Below are 19,059 nucleotides of genomic sequence, written 5' to 3'. Positions count from 1 at the left end.
GTTGACTTTAAAGAGTTGCTGTGTGAATATTTAAAATAAAAAAATTAGTAACTAAGGAATAACTGTGGAGTTGCTTTTTCCAATGTGTGGTGGGTGGGTGGACTTGGGTTTGGGGGGGGGGGGGTGCAGATGGGCACTCTCGCCTTGGGCACCAAATTACCCAGAGCCGGCCCTGTAATCGATAGAAGTTCATCCACCAACGAGCTTGGTTTATATTTAATCTATGGATTAATATTTAATTTAAGATGTTTAAATTAATAGCAAAAGTTTATTTATTAAACAGAAGACTTAATAAGGTTCTTTGCTGATTCAATAACTGAAAATGCACACCATTCTGTGTTTCATTCAAAGAAGAGTCCGGTTTAAAAATGTAAGAATTTATTACTAACAATTTCAAATCTGACAACTTAAAATAGACAATTTATGAATAACAATTTATAAATGACAAATTTGAACAACAATTTTGATATTAAAACTTGTTATTAAAGCAACCCCTGTGTCTGGATGGAAAACTAAGTGGAATGATGAGGTTTGGATGCGTGAATGAAATCTCAGAAGCTTTCTTTCAGAGGGAGAACGCGTTCTGGGTGAAACGTTGGTTTTGCAGCTAACTGATGGTTTCTTAGAGAGAACAACATCGGACGCAGTCTGTGTTCTACCTCACCGTTCAGACGACCCTCTGTGTGGATCTGGAGGTCTGGAGGATGTTGTCAGCCTCGGGGGTACTCAGGTCCGGCAGATGACCAAGGGTACCGACTTTCTCTGGTCCTAGAGTTGCCGTGAGGTGCACAGGTAGATGTGGCTTTGCATCCGGGCAGATTCTTAAGGAATCTCGTAGTGTCAGCTGGTTATAGGTGCGTTTATTCAGAGCTATTCTATCGGCGTGACAGAACGCTTAGTGAGGAGTCAGGCGGCCGACCTTCTCCTCTGGGATACTCTCGTTGCCACGAAGAAGTATCAGCTTGGTTCAAGAACTGAACTTAAGCTGTGGAGCTTTGGTTTTAACAAAAACTCAGAACACGCCCTCTCAGAGACAGGAAGCATGACTATGGAAGACATGTGAGGCAGTTACCTTGAAGTGAGTCCTGCATGAGGTGTAAACACGTGCAAAAGACCTTCTGGTTACTGAACACACATTACTGATTATCATAAATAATAATTATTATTAACCAAAGAATAATAAGTCATTTCATTAGTTAAAAATACATTTATAATGAACCATGATGATCATTAATGATGATTATAGTAAACCTTATAATAAAAGAGTTTATTAAATTATTTGATTAGAGTTGAAGGTCCTTCATCTCGTGATGGAACAGCAAACAGATAAACAGTCAGATTGAAGACGGTGTTATTGTAGACTATTCGGCTCCTGGTGGTTTAATCTGTGGATGGAAGTTACAGCTCGACCCAGCTGTGACCCAGCTGGAAAGAGTGAACTTTGCCCCACAAAATGAGGCCATTCATGATGCTACACGTGCGACCATCAAGAACAAAGTAGAAATTCAGCGAAAGAAAGCAAATTGACTACATATTAATTTGGTACAAGTGTGAACCTAGAGCCCCACGACTGTTATTATTTTAGGTACGGAGAGTGATCACGCTAGATCAAACAATGGGCTGAGACAATGTCTTCCTCCAAACTTGAGTTTATTTACACACAATGCATAAAACAAGTTCTTCTGTTACAACCTCAACCAGGTCTGGGATCCTGGGAGGGCTAACACAGGTACGTGAGTGCAAAAAAAAAAAAAAGGGAGCAGTACACCAAATCACATTTGACAAAACAAACATTTTATCAACAAAAAGCGTCCCTCGTCGTCTTCCTCAGCTTATCCGTGTCCGGGTCACGGGGGCAGCATCCCAACTAGGGAGCTCCAGACCGTCCTCTCCCCGGCCACCTCCACCAGCTCCTCCGGCAGGACCCCAAGGCGTTCCCGGACCAGATTGGAGATGTAACCTCTCCCAACGTGTCCTGGGTCGACCCGGGGGCCTCCTGCCGGCAGGACATGCCCGAAACGCCTCCCCAGGGAGGCGTCCAGGAGGCATCCTGACCAGATGCCCAAACCACCTCAACTGACTCCTTTTGAGCCGGAGGAGCAGCGGTTCTCTTCCGAGTCCCTCCCAAATGTCCGAGCTCCTCACCCTATCTCTAAGGCTGAGCCCGGCCACCCTACGGAGGAAACTCATTTTGGCCGCTTGTATCCGCGATCTTGTTCTTTCGGTCATTACCCAAAGCTCATGACCATAGGTGAGGATTGGGACGTAGATGGACCGGTAAATCGAGAGCCTGGCTTTCTGGCTCAGCTCCCTCTTCACCACGACAGATCGGCTCAGCGTCCGCATCACTGCAGACGCTGAACCAATCCGCCTGTCGATCTCCCGATCCCTCCTACCCTCACTCGTGAACAAGACCCTAAGATACTTAAACTCCTCCACTTGAGGTTGGACCTCTCTCCCGACCCGGAGTTGGCAAGCCACCCATTTCCGGTTGAGAACCAAAAAGCGTCCCTACGGGAGATAAACGACAACACAAAATGGAAGAAGACTCGTTAAGACAAAAAAGATATTCCAGAAATGTTCTGAGTAATATGGCCCTTTAACACTCGGCCTTAACATGAACTTATCTGTGCGAATACTGGGGATTCACCCAGAGTATGTATATACATATATATGTATATATATGTATATATGTATATATGTATATATATATATATATATATATATATATATATATATATATATATATATGTATATATATATATATATATACATATATATATATATATATATATATATATATACATATATACATATATACATATATATACATATATACATATACATATGTATATATGTATATATATATACGTATATGTATATATATAAGATAGATAGATAGATAGATAGATAGATAGATAGAATATAATAATAAGCTATGTATTTTTAATTGTAAGCCTACCAATAAAGGTGTTATCTATGAAAGATTAAATGCTTTGTGTAGTGAAATAACAGGATTTTCTGGGCCAAACCCATCCTATTTCACAGGCACATCTCTGGCGTTTATAACAAATCAAACATTTTGAAAATCAGTTGAAAATTGAGCAAGTTAGAGTTATTTAAATAGTACATGCACCATACACCCCAATGCCAAGAAAGGGCACAAGCATCTGGCTGTATACATCAGCTGGCGTCTACCGGAAATGACGTAACCAGAAAAACACAATAATACCTAGCTGCAGATGCAGCCCCTCCAAACCACGCCCCTATGTACAAAACGCCCCCATGTGCCTGTTGAGCTCCCCCGAGCTCCCCTGGTGGTCAGAAAAGGGAAATATCTCAATAACGGCAGCCCTCCCAGCGGGCGGGGAGAGCTTAAACCTGGGTCGGATCCAGGGTGCAGCACCCCGCCTCAGGCTCCAGCAGAGGAGATTGGGGTTTGATTCATATCAAACGCCTTTCAATGCGAACAACACAATTGAAAGAATACGTTTATACAGAAATAGTAACAATGTAATTAAACAGACAGGACTCCAGGTTTAAATATGAATGTATGGATATTTTTTTTCTTGCATACACACTTTTTGGCCATCCCCAGTGGGATTATAAAACACAGATACCACCAACAAATAATCAGTTGCCGGACAATAGGCACAACATACCTATGCTTACTTAAGTTAGCAGGTGAGTAATGTATGTGCAAGTGTTTATTTTAAATGCAATAAAATAAAATATCAGAAAAAGTAATTAGTGATAATCATTTTAATTAACCCCTTAAGCCCACTAGCCTCCATTTTTGGGAGCACGCCTCCTACAGCAACATTTAACTTTCAACCATTTGTTATTACAGGCACTAACAGTGGGTCTAAGTCAATACGAGTGAGTAGTTAATATTTATGTTACTATTTATGATTTTTTATTGCTTCTTTACAGTGAAAAGCTGCTGATGTGTAATTTTTAGGCATATTTACATGTGTATTTATGTATTTCATATATTCTGTTAACAGGAATAATTGCTGGCCCTTTGACACAAAATGTATTGATTTAGAAATTACTAAAATATTTTGAATTAAGTATACAATTCACAAGACTAGTAAACTGATATTGACCATTCACTAATCTTTAAAAAATATGCTGTAAACACAAAAGCAGAAAAGTTTTGCTTTAGAAAAAAAGTTCAGACAAACGAAACAACCAGCAGCAACTTTTATTGGCCTTACAAATACCTTCCAAAAACAAAAGTCAACACAATACTACAGCCTCTTCAAAAATTCAGATGAGTCCAGAGCTTTTCTGAGTTTCTCCGTGTATACGAGCAGTTCCATGGCATAGGACATCAGCTGCCTCTCACTAATGAGACAGAGATAAATAGTGTTGGTCTTTCTTCTGCTAGACCAAGCACGGGTACGGAGAAGATGGAGTTAAACACCTTTTAAGTTGGCAGAACGTGGAGACAAATGATCAGAAGTCCATTCACTGTTTCACCGCTCATGAGGGGGAGAGCCTTTGCAACATACAGCCGGTCCCGCGACCTGCTCCCGTCAGTTGCTTCGGACAGACTCTCGCCGTTCTGCTGAAAACGGCTGATTTTTATTGAAGATTACAGGAATGTTACATACATAGTTTGCCATACACACACGTAATTCTGCCATCATCTGCACCTGCAGACGCACGTCAGCTAATAGCCTTGTTAATGAAAGACCAATTCATCCCAAGGACATGCAACCTTGAGATGATCAGGACACATCCTGCAACATCCTTTGCTAACAAAGACAGTTGTTCTTGAATTGAGGAACTGAAGGAAGGAACGCTTTCACTCCCTTATGCAGCTGTTCAGCTTGAGCAGAAAAGGCACAGAGAGGTCTTTGATATTATAACAAGATTCCATGAAAAGGCATATAATAATGTATTTATGATAATATATAAGGGGCAAAAGTGAGAGATACATATTTAATCATATAAAAGAGCTTATAATAATATATGAAAGAGCTTATATGAGAGATATATATTTTCAATCCCCCTTTTGAACTCTTTTAAGAGTTCAATAAAGATATAAGAAATCAAAACAATAACACCAAATTCCATCAAAAAGAATCCAATAAGCAAAGTTTTTAAAATACCAATACAAACAACCAATCAGATTACATTTACTCATCTTTCTAGCAGTAAACTAATACAAAAAACATGATCATACTTTCAACTGAACATGTTACAACATGTATGGATCGCATGCAACTCCATATGAGGGCGAAAAACCCTAATTATCATATGTTTATAGGGAAAATTCCCTCATGTCCCCCCATTTGTCATATCTCAATTTTGGGGCGAACGCCTGTTGGCATAGAGTGTGCATGCCTAGGACATCAATGATCAACAAAAAATAAAACAAAACAAACAAAAAAATCATAAAAATGAACTGGTGAAGGGATGGTTACATAAATCACTGAACATTCTCACACTCTAACAACATCTTCTTCATCATGAGAGTCATCACTATCATCAGAGAGTTCCCCTCCCAAATAGATGTTAGGATTGGCTAGTAACAAGGGCATCTGGATAATTGGGTCAGCAGGTGGAGGAGAGATGGCAATGGTAATCGATCTCTGGACTAGTTGCCTAAGACAGGGGATACAGCAACAGCCGCAAGTAACAAGAATGGCAGCGAAGACAGACATGGACACCAGGACGGAGGAAACGAGGGATTTGTATTTACCAAATACATCAAGCCAAGAGTCCCACATGGAGGTGTCTACACCAGAGTGGGATTTCATTTTTTCTGTCAAAGAGCGGAGGCCGTCTAAGGCCTTAGTTAAGCTACCGTCCGAGGCCGTATTGTTGGGGATGAAAACACAGCAATCCTGCATCAAATGAAGGAAACATTCTGGAGGGATCGGAGGTGGTACAATACGGAGAGTAGGACGAGCTGAGAGGCAAACAAGACAATCCTGATCAGAAGCATTAGCTGCTTGTTCAGCCAAGAGTAACCAATTATCTGTGCTAGCGGAAATGCCGGTAACCGTCTGAAATGTCTCATCAACAGAAAGGTTTTTAGTCTCAATAGTTATCGCAGGGGAGGGTTTATTTACTTTAGCAATGTCAGTTAACACAGGAGAGGAGGGAGATTTACTTATCCCAACAATATTAAAGACGGTGGAGGTAGGTGAAGTAATATTACGGACACAGAGGTGCACTGTCCAGTAGTAGCTCCCACTAATCCAAGGAGCAAGTACAAATAGGGTACATCCAAGGGAGTTTATTGGACTAATTATGAAAGTCAAAGGGCCTGTTTTAGATCCGCCTTGTTTTATCAATTTGATTCTGGTACGCCAAGTTGTAGCTACTCCTTTGGAGTAGGATGACCAATCATCGCCTGTTTCAGCAACAAGACTGCTCCACTTCCATTGAGAGTAAGATCCCCACGTTAAGTACCAAACATGTTCTTTCAGATCAGATGACGTGTAACGACCATGTGCAGGGTTCGAGGGCAAAACATCGTAGGGGAGTGTAACCGTGGTGGCTGTGGATAATGGGATACACAGTGTGATTGCTTGGGTTAAATAGAGAAAATCAGAGTTACAAGGAGGTGAGGGGGATGGAAGAGGTAGGGATCGCTTGTGCCGGTCAATAGGTGGTGGAGGATGGGCCGTTGGTGTTAGCGGGGTAGGCTTAGGGGATGAGGGTGGCAAGGGTGGTAAGGGGAGATCATTGCAGAGAAACAAAATAGCCAATGGGATGCATAGCAGGATAACAGTGAAAAATAGGATCAGGAGACGCTGCCTGCACGTGAGGATGGGAGGGAATGGCCAGGACATAATTAGGCTTATTCAGGTGTTAATTTAAGAAATTGTATGGGTTATAGCTGCTGTAATCAGTACCAGAGAACGCACTATATGCTAAAATTGCTATTGTTACCAAATCTTCCAGGTCAGTGAAATCGCAAAAGTATCTGTCGTTCCACAACCCCAACCTGCTGTCCCTGTATGCCAACCGGTTTAGTTTACTTGGATACCAGACTATTGGAAAGGATTCTCGTTGAATTATGTTACCCTCAGAATCTTCTTCCGGCCAGGACAAATGAGTGATCAGAATGTACATTAAGTTTGTATAAATGCAATGAGCGCAAACATATATCTAATACTAAACAGGTAAATGAGTAATAATATAAAATGAGTAGAGGGTATAAAATATAACCCTTGTAAAATAAATGAGGGTGTGAAATAGAACCCAGATAAAATAAATGGAGGGTGTTAAATATAACCCTTGTAGAATGTTCATAGGGTGGTTACTTCTTCCCCCTGTTGAGGTCCCTCCACTGGCTCCAGGCAGCTGCAGGGGGTGATGATGTCACGATTCTCGTCCTGCAGGATGTGGTGGCAGCTTGGCATGCTACTGTAGTCAGCTACTTCTCTTCCTGGTTTTTTGGATCCTTTCTCTGGTTAGTCAGATGTCAGCTGCTTCTCTTCCAGGTTAGGCTCCTCCCGTCCAGCCGGACAGCGTGTGACGTCCTCTCCGTGATCCTGTATGGCTCAGTCCACCTCGGTTCCGTCCACTTCCTTTTGGTGACTTTTAGCAGGACCCAGACGCCTGGCACCGAAGGCGAAGCATCTTCGTGTGTGTAGTTTTGGTCCAATGAAGGCTTTCTCGGCTTGTGCAGTCCTTGATCTCGGCAGATAGTTGGTAGGAAGATTCACACTCCGGCCGGACCAGAAGTTCCCCGGACCGATCGCCTAGGGATTAGAGGTTATGCACAAAAATGTCCTAGCTCTTACTGACCCTAGCCTCTGATACCTTCAACATCAGACACATACAGTTACGAACAGCAAGCGCAATTAAAGGTACAGTGACATCACGACATGGACACACACAGACACACAAACACATACACATGCACATACACAGAGAGAGAGAGAGAGAGTAAGAATGTGTGTGGGAGAAAGAAATGAGTGGGATCCACTTCGCCACCAGCATCTCCACCTGTGTCACAGAGAAAAAATTGCAAAGAAATTAAAACATAAAGCAAACAACAATAATTCAATGAGTATAAATGATCAAACTAAAATATACAACCATGCATGGGTTTTATAACAGTTCCAGCAACACTGGAGATGATGCCTTGTACAATGAATTCTTAAGATGTCCTTCATCAATTAGAGGTTATAGCCAAATTGTTTCAGGATCCTGAAGTTGAATTGGTCAATTTACTCAGAATAGCCCAATGGCTTTGTTGATGTTTCTCAAGGCTCAGCCACGCCCATATAGATAAATAAACAAACAAACAAGACAAACACAGTCAAACACACGGTCCATACACGTCTCTGTGCCCTCACACACCAAGCAAATGTCAGACTGAAGCGAAAGTGTGAAATACTTAACCTAACGCTAAATCAGTGGAAAGAAAAAATAAGACCTAAAGCGTGTAATCAAATTAATCCAACAAAACTTCCCATAACTGCTGTTCTAAACTCACGTTGCGGTGTGATCTCTCCAATTAGAAATTAGGACAACCACTTTTACTATCAATTCAACCAAATAGTTTCAGGTTGTCCCTTACCTAAACTACCTGTCTTTCTTACCTTCTTTCTTTCTTTCTTCCTTTCTTTCTTTTTTAGGAACACTACTCGCAAGAAATCCTAAGAATTAATTCACTACTTAAGGTTAATTCATAAATAACGAAACTGCAGTTACAGGTTTGTTTGTGCATAGTATTGGTAATCAGCAGTTTTTCTCCTTATCTCCTCATCTAGAAGTGTTTCTGTGCTACTCCTCCATCTATAACACAAGTTAGTAACATCCTTAAAGCATCTGAAATTAAGCTGCATTGCTAAATCAATAACGTGATTTGTGCTAAGAAATACTCCCCTATCCTCTTCCTTTTTCCAGTGGCACTGAATGACAGATTTTAGATCAATTTAACGTTTTATGACTATTACGTTTCATTTAATTAATTTTGCTTTTTCTCTCTTATTTTTATCTATTTATTTATTTATGTTATTTATTTATTTATCATGCCATCCTGCGATGATAATCCTAAAGACTTGTTAGCCAATTTGTCGTCAAAAAGGCCAATTAAAAATATTATGTTAAAGATTTCACAAGATAAAAAAATGTGAACATAATTTTTATCGAATGAGGGGTACCATTTATTCAATATCTTGTAACATTATTTTCTACCTCACTATTGTCTCGGATGAGATGTTCCATGAATCATTTAGTCAGCTGAATGCCAAATTATTCATTTAATGTTTATTTTTATGCAATGAATGGAATGGGATGGAACGTTATTATAAACTGTCCGGAAATTTGCGCATGTTTGTTCGAAGGAGAAAACTGTTGAAGCCTAAAGCGTTCTCCTAGACTTATAAATAGACACCGTTTCCTTAACTAATGAAGATAAGTGATGACGCCGATGAATGACTTTTTGAAAAGAAAATAAGGCTTTACTGCATGTCCGCTGCAGCTGAGAATCCTAAGACAATAAAGATTATATTGACGTCCAATGGTGAGTTGGGCTGAAATCCAGGTTACTAATCCTATTATTTATTTATTTATTGTTATTATTATTATCTTTTTTTTTTTTTTTTTTTTTTAGGCTAACTTTCTCAGTTAACTATGTTCTACAGTAGTTTAGTAAATTTTCCACAGTTCTGACATTTCATCAATTCAACTGGTTGTTGCCAAAAAGCCTTGTTCATTACCTGACTGCAGCAAGCAATCTTTTACTGGGTGTAACCATAGGAAACAGTCTCTTTTGAGCCTCTCTTTGTAAGTCCAGGATGACCACCGTCATTGATTGAAGTTCACATGTTAGCACACATGCTCCCCCTTTTGTACTTTGTTTCATCAGCAGCAGGGCAAATAAGTTTCTGCCTCTTTGTCCATCTTGTAGTGCTCCCCGTCTTTATGTTATGAGTCACAGCTTTTGGTGAGGGCTTCCAGGTTCTCTTTGTATAGAAGTCAGAGCCAAACATTCTTTGCAGCTGGTTGTGACAGGCCCACCCAGTAAAGTTCATGCCTGCCACAATGCACAGCAAACGTTTTCCTTAAATATGTTGATTGAGTTAAAATGACAGAACTTTCTCTTTTACAAATCAAAATCAACGATGGTTTCTAATATTTAGTCGACTTTATTGACTCAAAGGTAAATCTAGACTACTTCCTATGCACAATTTTTCTGAATCGTCAAATCAGTTCTACACAGGTTTTAAACTTTAGGCACAATCTATCCCAAATGCAAGATCCCTCCTTTCATTTTTTATTTATCTATTTTATTTTGGGAAAATAACTACCAGTTTTTAACTCAAAACAGCCTAGTACAGTTTCTAGCCAGGTTACAGGAAATAATACTTAGTTTATCTGTTTTTTCATTATTCAGCGTCCCAAAATCCAGCCATTAACGTTAATGGTTCTTAAAGTTGAGGTAAGACAATTATTGGATTTTGTTTTATAGCAAGATTTAACAAATATTTTATTTCCTGACTGATTATTTGTTAATTTTATGGTTTTCATAAAGATGATCCTGAGAGGTTCAGAGCTGCTTTTCGCAGCACCCTGTGCTATTTTTAGACTGCGGAACTCCTGTGTGTAAAAGTGGGTGGAGTCAGGTCCTCAGGCTGAAACTCCAGTCATTCTCACTAGATCTGTCCGAGAGGAAGGATCTCCTGAATACCCTAACCAGAAGCCTTAAGGTACGTCCAAAACACCGAAAAATATCCTTTCTAAAGTCACAAATTGCTTAAAACTGCATGTTACACAGGAAAACTGTGAGAGCGAGGGAGTCCAGCTGACTCCACGGCCCATAATCAGACAAAATACTTCCTTTATAACCACGACCATACAACTTTTGTATTTTAAAGGATTTTCTTGTCCTCACACTAACGATAAATTCTTTTTCTATTGTTTCCACAGTCTCTCGAACTAAATAACCGTCTAGTAAAAACATGGACCGCACCCTGTTTCTCAAGCAGCTGCTCCCTCTATTAAAAACTGAGTCATTCAGAAGATCCAGCGAAAGCAGCTCATGCAAGAAGACACACATTCACTCATTCACAAGGCACAGAGACATTCTTTGTTTGTCACAGTCTCTTTTTATTATTATTATTATTTTTTAAGGTAAGTCAGTTCGTCACTTATTTATTCTCTCTCTATATATATATAATATTTTAAGCACAGAATTTATTTAACACTGCACTGGTTATTGTCAGAATTTAATGCTTACTATGCTTTTAAGCAGGCCTTATGTAACGTTAGAGCAAATCCAATTGCAATTTTTTTTGAGAGCGCTCTGAGGAATAGTTTATATATTTATTTTCTGCAGATCTGTTTTGATTTTACTGTTTAGCAGCTATATGACTATATTTCTAAAATAAAGCTGTCATTTACATCCTTACTTGCGTTTCTTGGTGGTTTTTTCCCTTTTTTCATCTCCAGGTCACTTAACCCCCAGATCGGGGTCACTCACATGCTGCCCCACACACAAATGATTATCACGCTTCTACACTACATATGTATATATATGTATACACATATACATACATACACACATACATATGCATATGTTACTTTAAAAACCTTTTATTTATTAACTCATGGTGTTCTGTTCAAAGACTGATCAGAACAGGGTTGCAGAATTTGAATTTTGCGTAGCTCCAAACATTAATTTTAGCACTGCAGTGTAATTTACATATACGAGTTGCAACTTTTTAAAGCTCTTATTTATCTTATTTATTTATTTTCTGGTACCGCATCAGGCCTTCACACACACACCCAGCGCTGTACACTCACACGCACACACATGGAGCTCCCAAAACTCTGCTCTGCATTCTGCACTCTCCTAGTGCTGCACTTTCAATCCAGAGCCGTAAGCAGCCTCTTGCTGCGCCTCACACACACAGGCTGAACTCAGCTTACACACACAGGAAGCTTGTCTACAGCTGTGCCTTTTTTCTCTCGATTCTGCAGCCTTCACTTCCCAAATCTTTCTCCAGTTACCTCTACTGTTAACATCTACCCCTTTTTTCTTCATCGCCTCTTCCGCTGACTTTCTCAATAAAACCTTATTTCTCGTGGCTTCAACTGGGCTGCTTGTCATATTTAAACATTGCTCATTTTATGCAAAAACAGCCAAAAGCACGCAGAAATAGCCAAAAGCACTGCTCTCTTCACACAGAAGCAGTCAAAACATTTATCATCTTATGCAAAAACAGTTACCTCAGAACATTTTTCTCATCTCATGCAAAAGGTCCTTGACCTTAAAAATCCAGGGAGCTCTCTTTAGCCTCCCCTTCCCTTAACATAAAAACCAGGTCCTTGACCTTTAAATCCAGGGAGCTCTCTTTAGCCTCCCCTTCCCTTAACACAAAAACCAGGTCCTCGACCTGTGGACTTTTAGGGTTCCCACACCTATGGATCCAGCCAAGCTTTATATAACCTCGTTATATATTCTATCCGCTCGTCAGCAAATAGTGTGGTCAGCCACGACCTGGAAATGGAACTTTAGGGCTCCTCAGCCCTGGGTCACCATCCCTTCATCTGTACTATTTCCTTTTCTCATTTACTCATTAAACCATTACAAAAAATCCTCATTTCATTTCACCACTAAACCATTACAAAAAAATCTCTTATTCTCCTGCACTTGTCTCCACTTTCTTCTCCAACTATTATTTTAGGACCTCAGCTACTATGATTCTGGACACAAAGACTTTGGATAAATCCAATGAGCAGATTTTAGAAAATAAGGTTCTGCTCACCTTGTTTTCCACCGCGGTGTTCTGTGCCAAGATCGTTCACTGGGTCGGTTGGTCAAATTGTCCTCCAAAAACTCCTTTTTCTTCAAAAAGAAAAAATCCTGTTCGTGACGCCAAATTTGTTGGTCTCTCTTCCGTTAGACCAAGCACGGGTACGGAGTAGATGGAGTTAAACACCTTTTAAGTTGACAGAACGAGGAGACAAATGATCAGAAGTCCATTCACTGTTTCGCCGCTCATGAGGGGGAGAGTCTCTGCAGCAAGTCCCGCGACCTGCTCTTGCCAGATGCTTCGGACAGACTCTCGCCGTTCTGCTGAAACGGCTGATTTTTATTGAAGATTACAGGAATGTTACATACGCAGTTTGCCATGTACATACGTCAATGATTATGACAGGTGAAAATAACAGCCTTGTTAGCGGACAGTCTAGAACATTCATCCTTGAAAGTACCAGGAACATCGTGATACATTTATGACAGGAGAAGATACATTCACGGTGCGGAGAGGCACTGAGTGGAGATGGAATGTGCACACTCCTTTCTCTGGTGCAGGAAAAGATACACAGCTATTAATCTTTGTGTGGAGGCCTTGAGTATCTGAGCGAGTTTCCATAGCATAGAATAACAAAATGAGCTTTTTAAGGTAAATATATATATATTGCCTTGTTAGGCAGGATCTAACATGTCACAAGAACTTGTAATTCTTAAGATGAGCAGAAACATCCTTGGTAACCTGGTACAAGAAGAGACTGCAATGTCTCACTCCCTTTTGGAGTTCCTGCAGCTGTTTTAAGAGCTTGTGCAGGAGAGAAACACAGAGAGGCCTTTAACAGTATAACATGATCCCATAATAAAAAGAGTAGCATGTAAGAATGAATAATAAAAGAGCTTATATGAGAGTTACATATATTTTCACTCTCCAACGTGTCTTGGGTCGACCCGGGGGCCTCCTGCCGGCAGGACATGCCCGAAACACCTCCCCAGGGAGGCGTCCACGAGGCATCCTGACCAGATGCCCAAACCACCTCAGGAAACTCATTTCGGCCGCTTGTATCCGCAATCTTGTTCTTTCGGTCATTACCCAAAGCTCATGACCATAGGTGAGGATTGGGACGTAGATGGACCGGTTAATTGAGAGCCTGGCTTTCTGGCTCAGCTCCCTCTTCACCACGACAGATCAGCTCAGCATCACTGCAGACGCTGAACCAATCCGTCTGTCGAACTCCCGATTCCTCCTACCCTCACTCGTGAACAAGACCCTAAGATACTTAAACTCCGCCACTTGAGATTGGACCTCTCTCCCGACCCGGAGTTGGCAAGCCACCCATTTCCAGTCGAGAACCAAAAAGCGTCCCTATGGGAGATAAACGACAACACAAAATGGAAGAAGACTTGTTAAAGGCACAGTCTGCAACATTTAAACAGTGTTGGGCAAGTTACTTCAAAACTGTAATGCATTATTTATTACTTGTTACCCTCATTTTCCTGTAATTGATTACATTACAATATTACTGATTTTAAAATGTAAGGCATTACACTACTTTTGCATTACTTTCACCTAAACAATTTCAATATGAATCAGGTCATGTGATGCTCAGTGAACTCATGACACATGCAGAGGAAGGTGATGTGGTGTCTGAGCTAGGATTGCTGTTAAAAACAGTCAGATATAATAACAGTGCTTTAAAATGATTGTTTATTAAATAAAAGCAACAACAATCTGTACTCTCAGCATGCTGCCATCTTAGATTAACTCAGCAGGATGTGAGGTGGTGGGGCTTCAAGCCTATTTTGCCTTGGTCCCCAAATGCCTTGCTACGGCCCTGGATGTGGGACTGACTTCTGGGGTGATCTGATTCTATCACATGTATAAATATTAAATGCTTATATATTATTGCTTTTCACTGGTAAAAATGTGTATTGGGGATAAATCTACCTACTTTTTTCTTTTCAAGCACTTTGTTTTGTTTTCTTGATTTTATCTGAATAATTTCCTGCCCTTTCACTCTCTAACCTTCCTGCATGCTGCATGTTTTCTCCGTCTTCCAGAAAAAACTGTTTCCTAGATTTCCTACTTTCTAACTAATCAGCCAAAGGGATCTACCGAACGCAAAAAAAAAGCTTAATATGCGCTGCGCTCCAGCAGCAATGAGTTGAAATCACCGGGCGAGGGCACAGATTATGAACTCAGTTGAGGCAAAGCACGTCAGAAAAGTACAGAGAATATGGGCTGATATGAACGATCGCAAGTGAATTATTTTGTTTTGGTGGAGCGATTTTACGAACATAACAGCGGCTGCGCAGGACGCAGCTGGAGTATTTGAGCCGTTACCGCTGCGTCCTCTCTGCTCATAGAATGCCCGCAAAGCGGAGTCCATAAATGACGTCATATATGTGGATACCGGATCTTTATTTTGGGCTTTCCGCAATTTTAACTTTTAAGAAACCCACATCTTGATTCTGGATTTAAAAATGCATTGTAATTACCGCGTTACTGACAACTGTACCGAGTAAATATTACCATTTTCTTTCCCTGTAATGCCTTACATTACCACATTACAGCAAAAAGCAATGCATTACAGTAATTAATTACTTTTGTACTGCTGTACTCCCAACACTGCATTTAAATGTAGAATAACTTTAAAAATGTTTGATTTTGACCATCTGACCCAATTTTATCAAAAAAAGTAAATAATCTTTAATATTTCAATTTTCTCCTAAGTCCCTCCCCTGCCCTGTAGAGCTCAGCCAATATTTCTGCAAGCCTAACGCGTTGACCAATAGCGCTGCGTTTCCACCAGGGGGCAGCTGTCAATCATCGAGCACGAGCAGGTCTCAGTACACAATAGTGTCACGCGCCTCACTCGGCTTACTGCAGAAACATGGAGCAACAAAACCCCAAATTACCGATTCCTCGACTGCCTTCCACATCTCAAAAAACATTTAAAAAGTTTAAAAGCCCTTCATCAAAAGTGGCTGTAAGACATTTGAGACAGTCGAGTAGAATTTACATTGGAGATTGTTTTACACACGATGGAGAGATTTTCGTGATCTACACGGCCTGAAAATGGATGAAGAGTTGGCAGAGTATCTTTTAGACAGGTAAGTCGACATGAATCGATGCTAGTCAAACTATTTATGCTATATTTGGAAGAAGTTTGAGTAACGAAAGGGGATTTTAGTTTTTTGTTTATATGGGAGCTAATGATTAGTGTGGCGTTTAACTATAGGCCACATCAGTATATTGTTTTAAGCTCTTGTTTATAACTTCCCCGTTAGCAGGGTTCAGTTAGCATCTTGAAAGCTGAATTAGGTGTTTACACTTTCCTGAGCTGCGTGTTTGATTAAAATGAGTAATCAGCAGCTCATGTAGCACTTGTAGAAGTCTGAGGAGATGATTCAGCAGTTAGAATTAGGTGTGATTGATCAGGAACGTATCCAAAACCTTACGTTTCCATTAGCACTGAAAGACTTATTGTGCTAACCTGGGTGGGCCACGTGTACAGATAACCGTCTGAGTTTGTGGTCTTACCTACGTGAAAACTCCATATTAAAATAAAAGGAATTATAATCAGCTCGTGCAAAAATCTGTGAAGGCTGGGGAGACTTGCTTAGCTTGTGATCACTAATTTTTGGGCTTTGTTTTTTACAGTCATCAGTCCAAATATGAAGCATCAACATCTACACCATTGAAGCGCCAACTGTGTATTTCTCCAACACCAGTGCCAGCTCTGTCTAGCATTCATGGAGAATCATCTGAAAGGTAAATAGCTGCCTATAAACCTCTACCAGGAATAGTATAATTTTGCCTCTGTTTGTTTTAAGTTAGTGGTGGATTATTTTGAAAAAATTCTAGAAATGGGATAGTGAATGACTATAAAAAATGTATAGAAATAAATAGTAAAACTACATTTCATATAGCGCCTCTCAAGATAAAACTCTTGAGGCACTTCACAACAACAAAATTAAACATATTTTAAAAAATTATATTTTTATTTCAAAGTTTATGAGAAAAAAATAACACTGTAACTACAGGGGTCCAACAAAGAATGGCCACGCATCATACTGATGTCTTCGGATGTTTATTTTGCTCTCTCTCTCTCTCTTATTGTCTTCAGACACCGTGAAAACTGAAGAAACACAAAGTTTACACAATAACGGTTTTAACTTATCAGTCTCTCATACCATTGTCCATAAACAGTCTCGAGCAAGCAGAACAGAAAGAAAATGCGCAATAATGAATCACAAAAATGTCCTCTCATTACCAGTGTAGAACACATATGCAACATTATACAAACATTATACATGAAACCATACCGTGTGCGCCTCTTGGACCACATGCAGAATTACATTAACGTCGAGGCTGTAGACACATCTGTAGCCATGTATCCATGCTATGGTTGCTATGGTAGCGCTGTCAAACAAACTCTGATCATGTGACTATTACAAACTCTACCTCATACAAACTTTACAGCACGTTACATATTTAACAAACCCATATTTTGTAATCACATATTTTAGACATGTTTTTAAATCAATGTTACACTTTTATCATCTTATCTAGTAATTAAATGAACCAAATTAAGCATCTCTCTATCACAGAAACATTTGAAATAAACAACTTTATTTTAACTGTCTCAGGGACAGTTACACTCCAACCAAATTACTAAGATTTATGAACTGTTAATAATTTGAATAAATCTAGAAATTTTCAGAACCAAACAGTACTTAATTGTGACAATCTTGCAAGTCAAGTCTAATACTTTAACCATCCCATATACATTTACAGAAGTTCCACTGGAACATTCTAATTACTCTCTATTAGGACCACTAATTTATGTATAGGGCGTTCAAGAGTGGATGGTTTATTGAGCCTTTCACCCTCTTTCGATAGTTTTCTATTTCCTAGTTGTATTCTGGCTTTTTTGGCTAGTTGCTGAAGCCTAGCAACTACATTTACTGCTGTATGCCATTTTGAGAACCTTTTGAGTCTCTCCAAGAAGTTCCTGTCCTCTACTACCTTTGTACGTAGTATTTGTGTCGTTTTGACCTCTGGATCACCTACCAGAAGGTCTGGAGTTGAGTCTGGTGTGACAAACCCTCTTTCCCACAGGAAATGAGGTCCAGTGAACCAATTTGAACTGATCAGTTCTGCCACTGTGAGGCCTCTGGAAGCGTGATCCGCTGGATTTTGATTGGTGTCAATATAGTGCCACTGTGCTGGATCAGTTGCTTCTCTGATTCTTTGCACTCTATTAGCAACAAAAACATGAAATCTGTGGGCTTCGTTGTTAATGTAGCCCAAAACTACCTGTGAATCAGACCAGAAATACTCTTGATCAATTTTGAGCTCCAGTTCCTCTTTTAGCATTCTGCTGACTGCTGCAGACACCACTGCTGCTGTTAATTCCAGCCTTGGTATGGTAACAACTCTCGTGGGTGCAACTCTTGCTTTGCCCATGACTAAGGAGCAATGCACTCTGTCTTCACTCATCACCCGGACATATGAACACTGACCATACCCGCAATTGCTCGCATCTGAAAAGTGGTGGAGTTCTTTTCTTTGGACTTTTCCAAGGTTTTCAGGTACAAAGCATCTTGGGATTTGGAGTTGCTGCAGGTTCTTCAGATCAGTGACCCAACTCTCCCATTGTGGCTTCAATTCACTAGGCAGTGGCTCATCCCATCCAATGCTCTTTAGACACATTTCCTGTAGAATTTTCTTTCCTATTAGAAGGAAAGGAGCCAAGAAGCCTAATGGGTCAAACACAGAGGCGATAATGGAAAGAATTCCCCGTCGTGACACTGGTTTCTCCTCCAGGGCAACTTTAAAGGAGAAGGTGTCACTGCTTCCACTCCACCTTACTCCCAACACAGTCTGAACTGGGAGTTCATGATGACTGATGTCCACATCCTGGGCTCCACTAGCTCGTTCACTATTTGGAATTGACTCCAGGACTTCTCTATTGTTGGATATGAACTTGTGAAGCCGTAATCTTGCCTTCGCACACACCTTCCGCACATCTCTCACTAGTTCAATGGCTGCATTCACAGTTTTTACACTGACTAGCCCATCATCAACATAGAAGCTACTTCTGATGAAGTTGGCTGCTGTCGGATGTTCCCTTTCATTTTGGCTCGCAAGATACTTCATTGCATAATTTGCGCAGCCTGGTGAGGATGCTGCCCCGAAAAGATGGACTTTCATGCGATATTCTTTTGGCTCTGTGTTTGTTTCACCGTTTTCCCACCACAGGAATCGCAAGTAATTTCTGTCTTCTCTGTTTACATGAAATCTGTGAAACATCTTCTCTACA

At 40.3% G+C, this 19,059-nt stretch overlaps 2 protein-coding genes across 2 annotated transcripts in view; both read right to left on the bottom strand.

Annotated features, from left to right (window-relative positions):
- Nucleotides 1-19,059, bottom strand: part of LOC129157262 (zinc finger protein 84-like) — a 173,059-nt gene that overhangs the window by 19,046 nt on the left and 134,954 nt on the right. The window lies entirely within an intron of this gene.
- Nucleotides 1-19,059, bottom strand: part of LOC129157329 (zinc finger protein 235-like) — a 300,301-nt gene that overhangs the window by 264,338 nt on the left and 16,904 nt on the right. The window lies entirely within an intron of this gene.

This window comes from Nothobranchius furzeri, chromosome 12 (genome assembly GCF_043380555.1).
Source record: "Nothobranchius furzeri strain GRZ-AD chromosome 12, NfurGRZ-RIMD1, whole genome shotgun sequence".
Lineage (NCBI taxonomy): Eukaryota > Metazoa > Chordata > Actinopteri > Cyprinodontiformes > Nothobranchiidae > Nothobranchius > Nothobranchius furzeri.
This window is presented reverse-complemented; position numbering and strand designations above follow the sequence as displayed.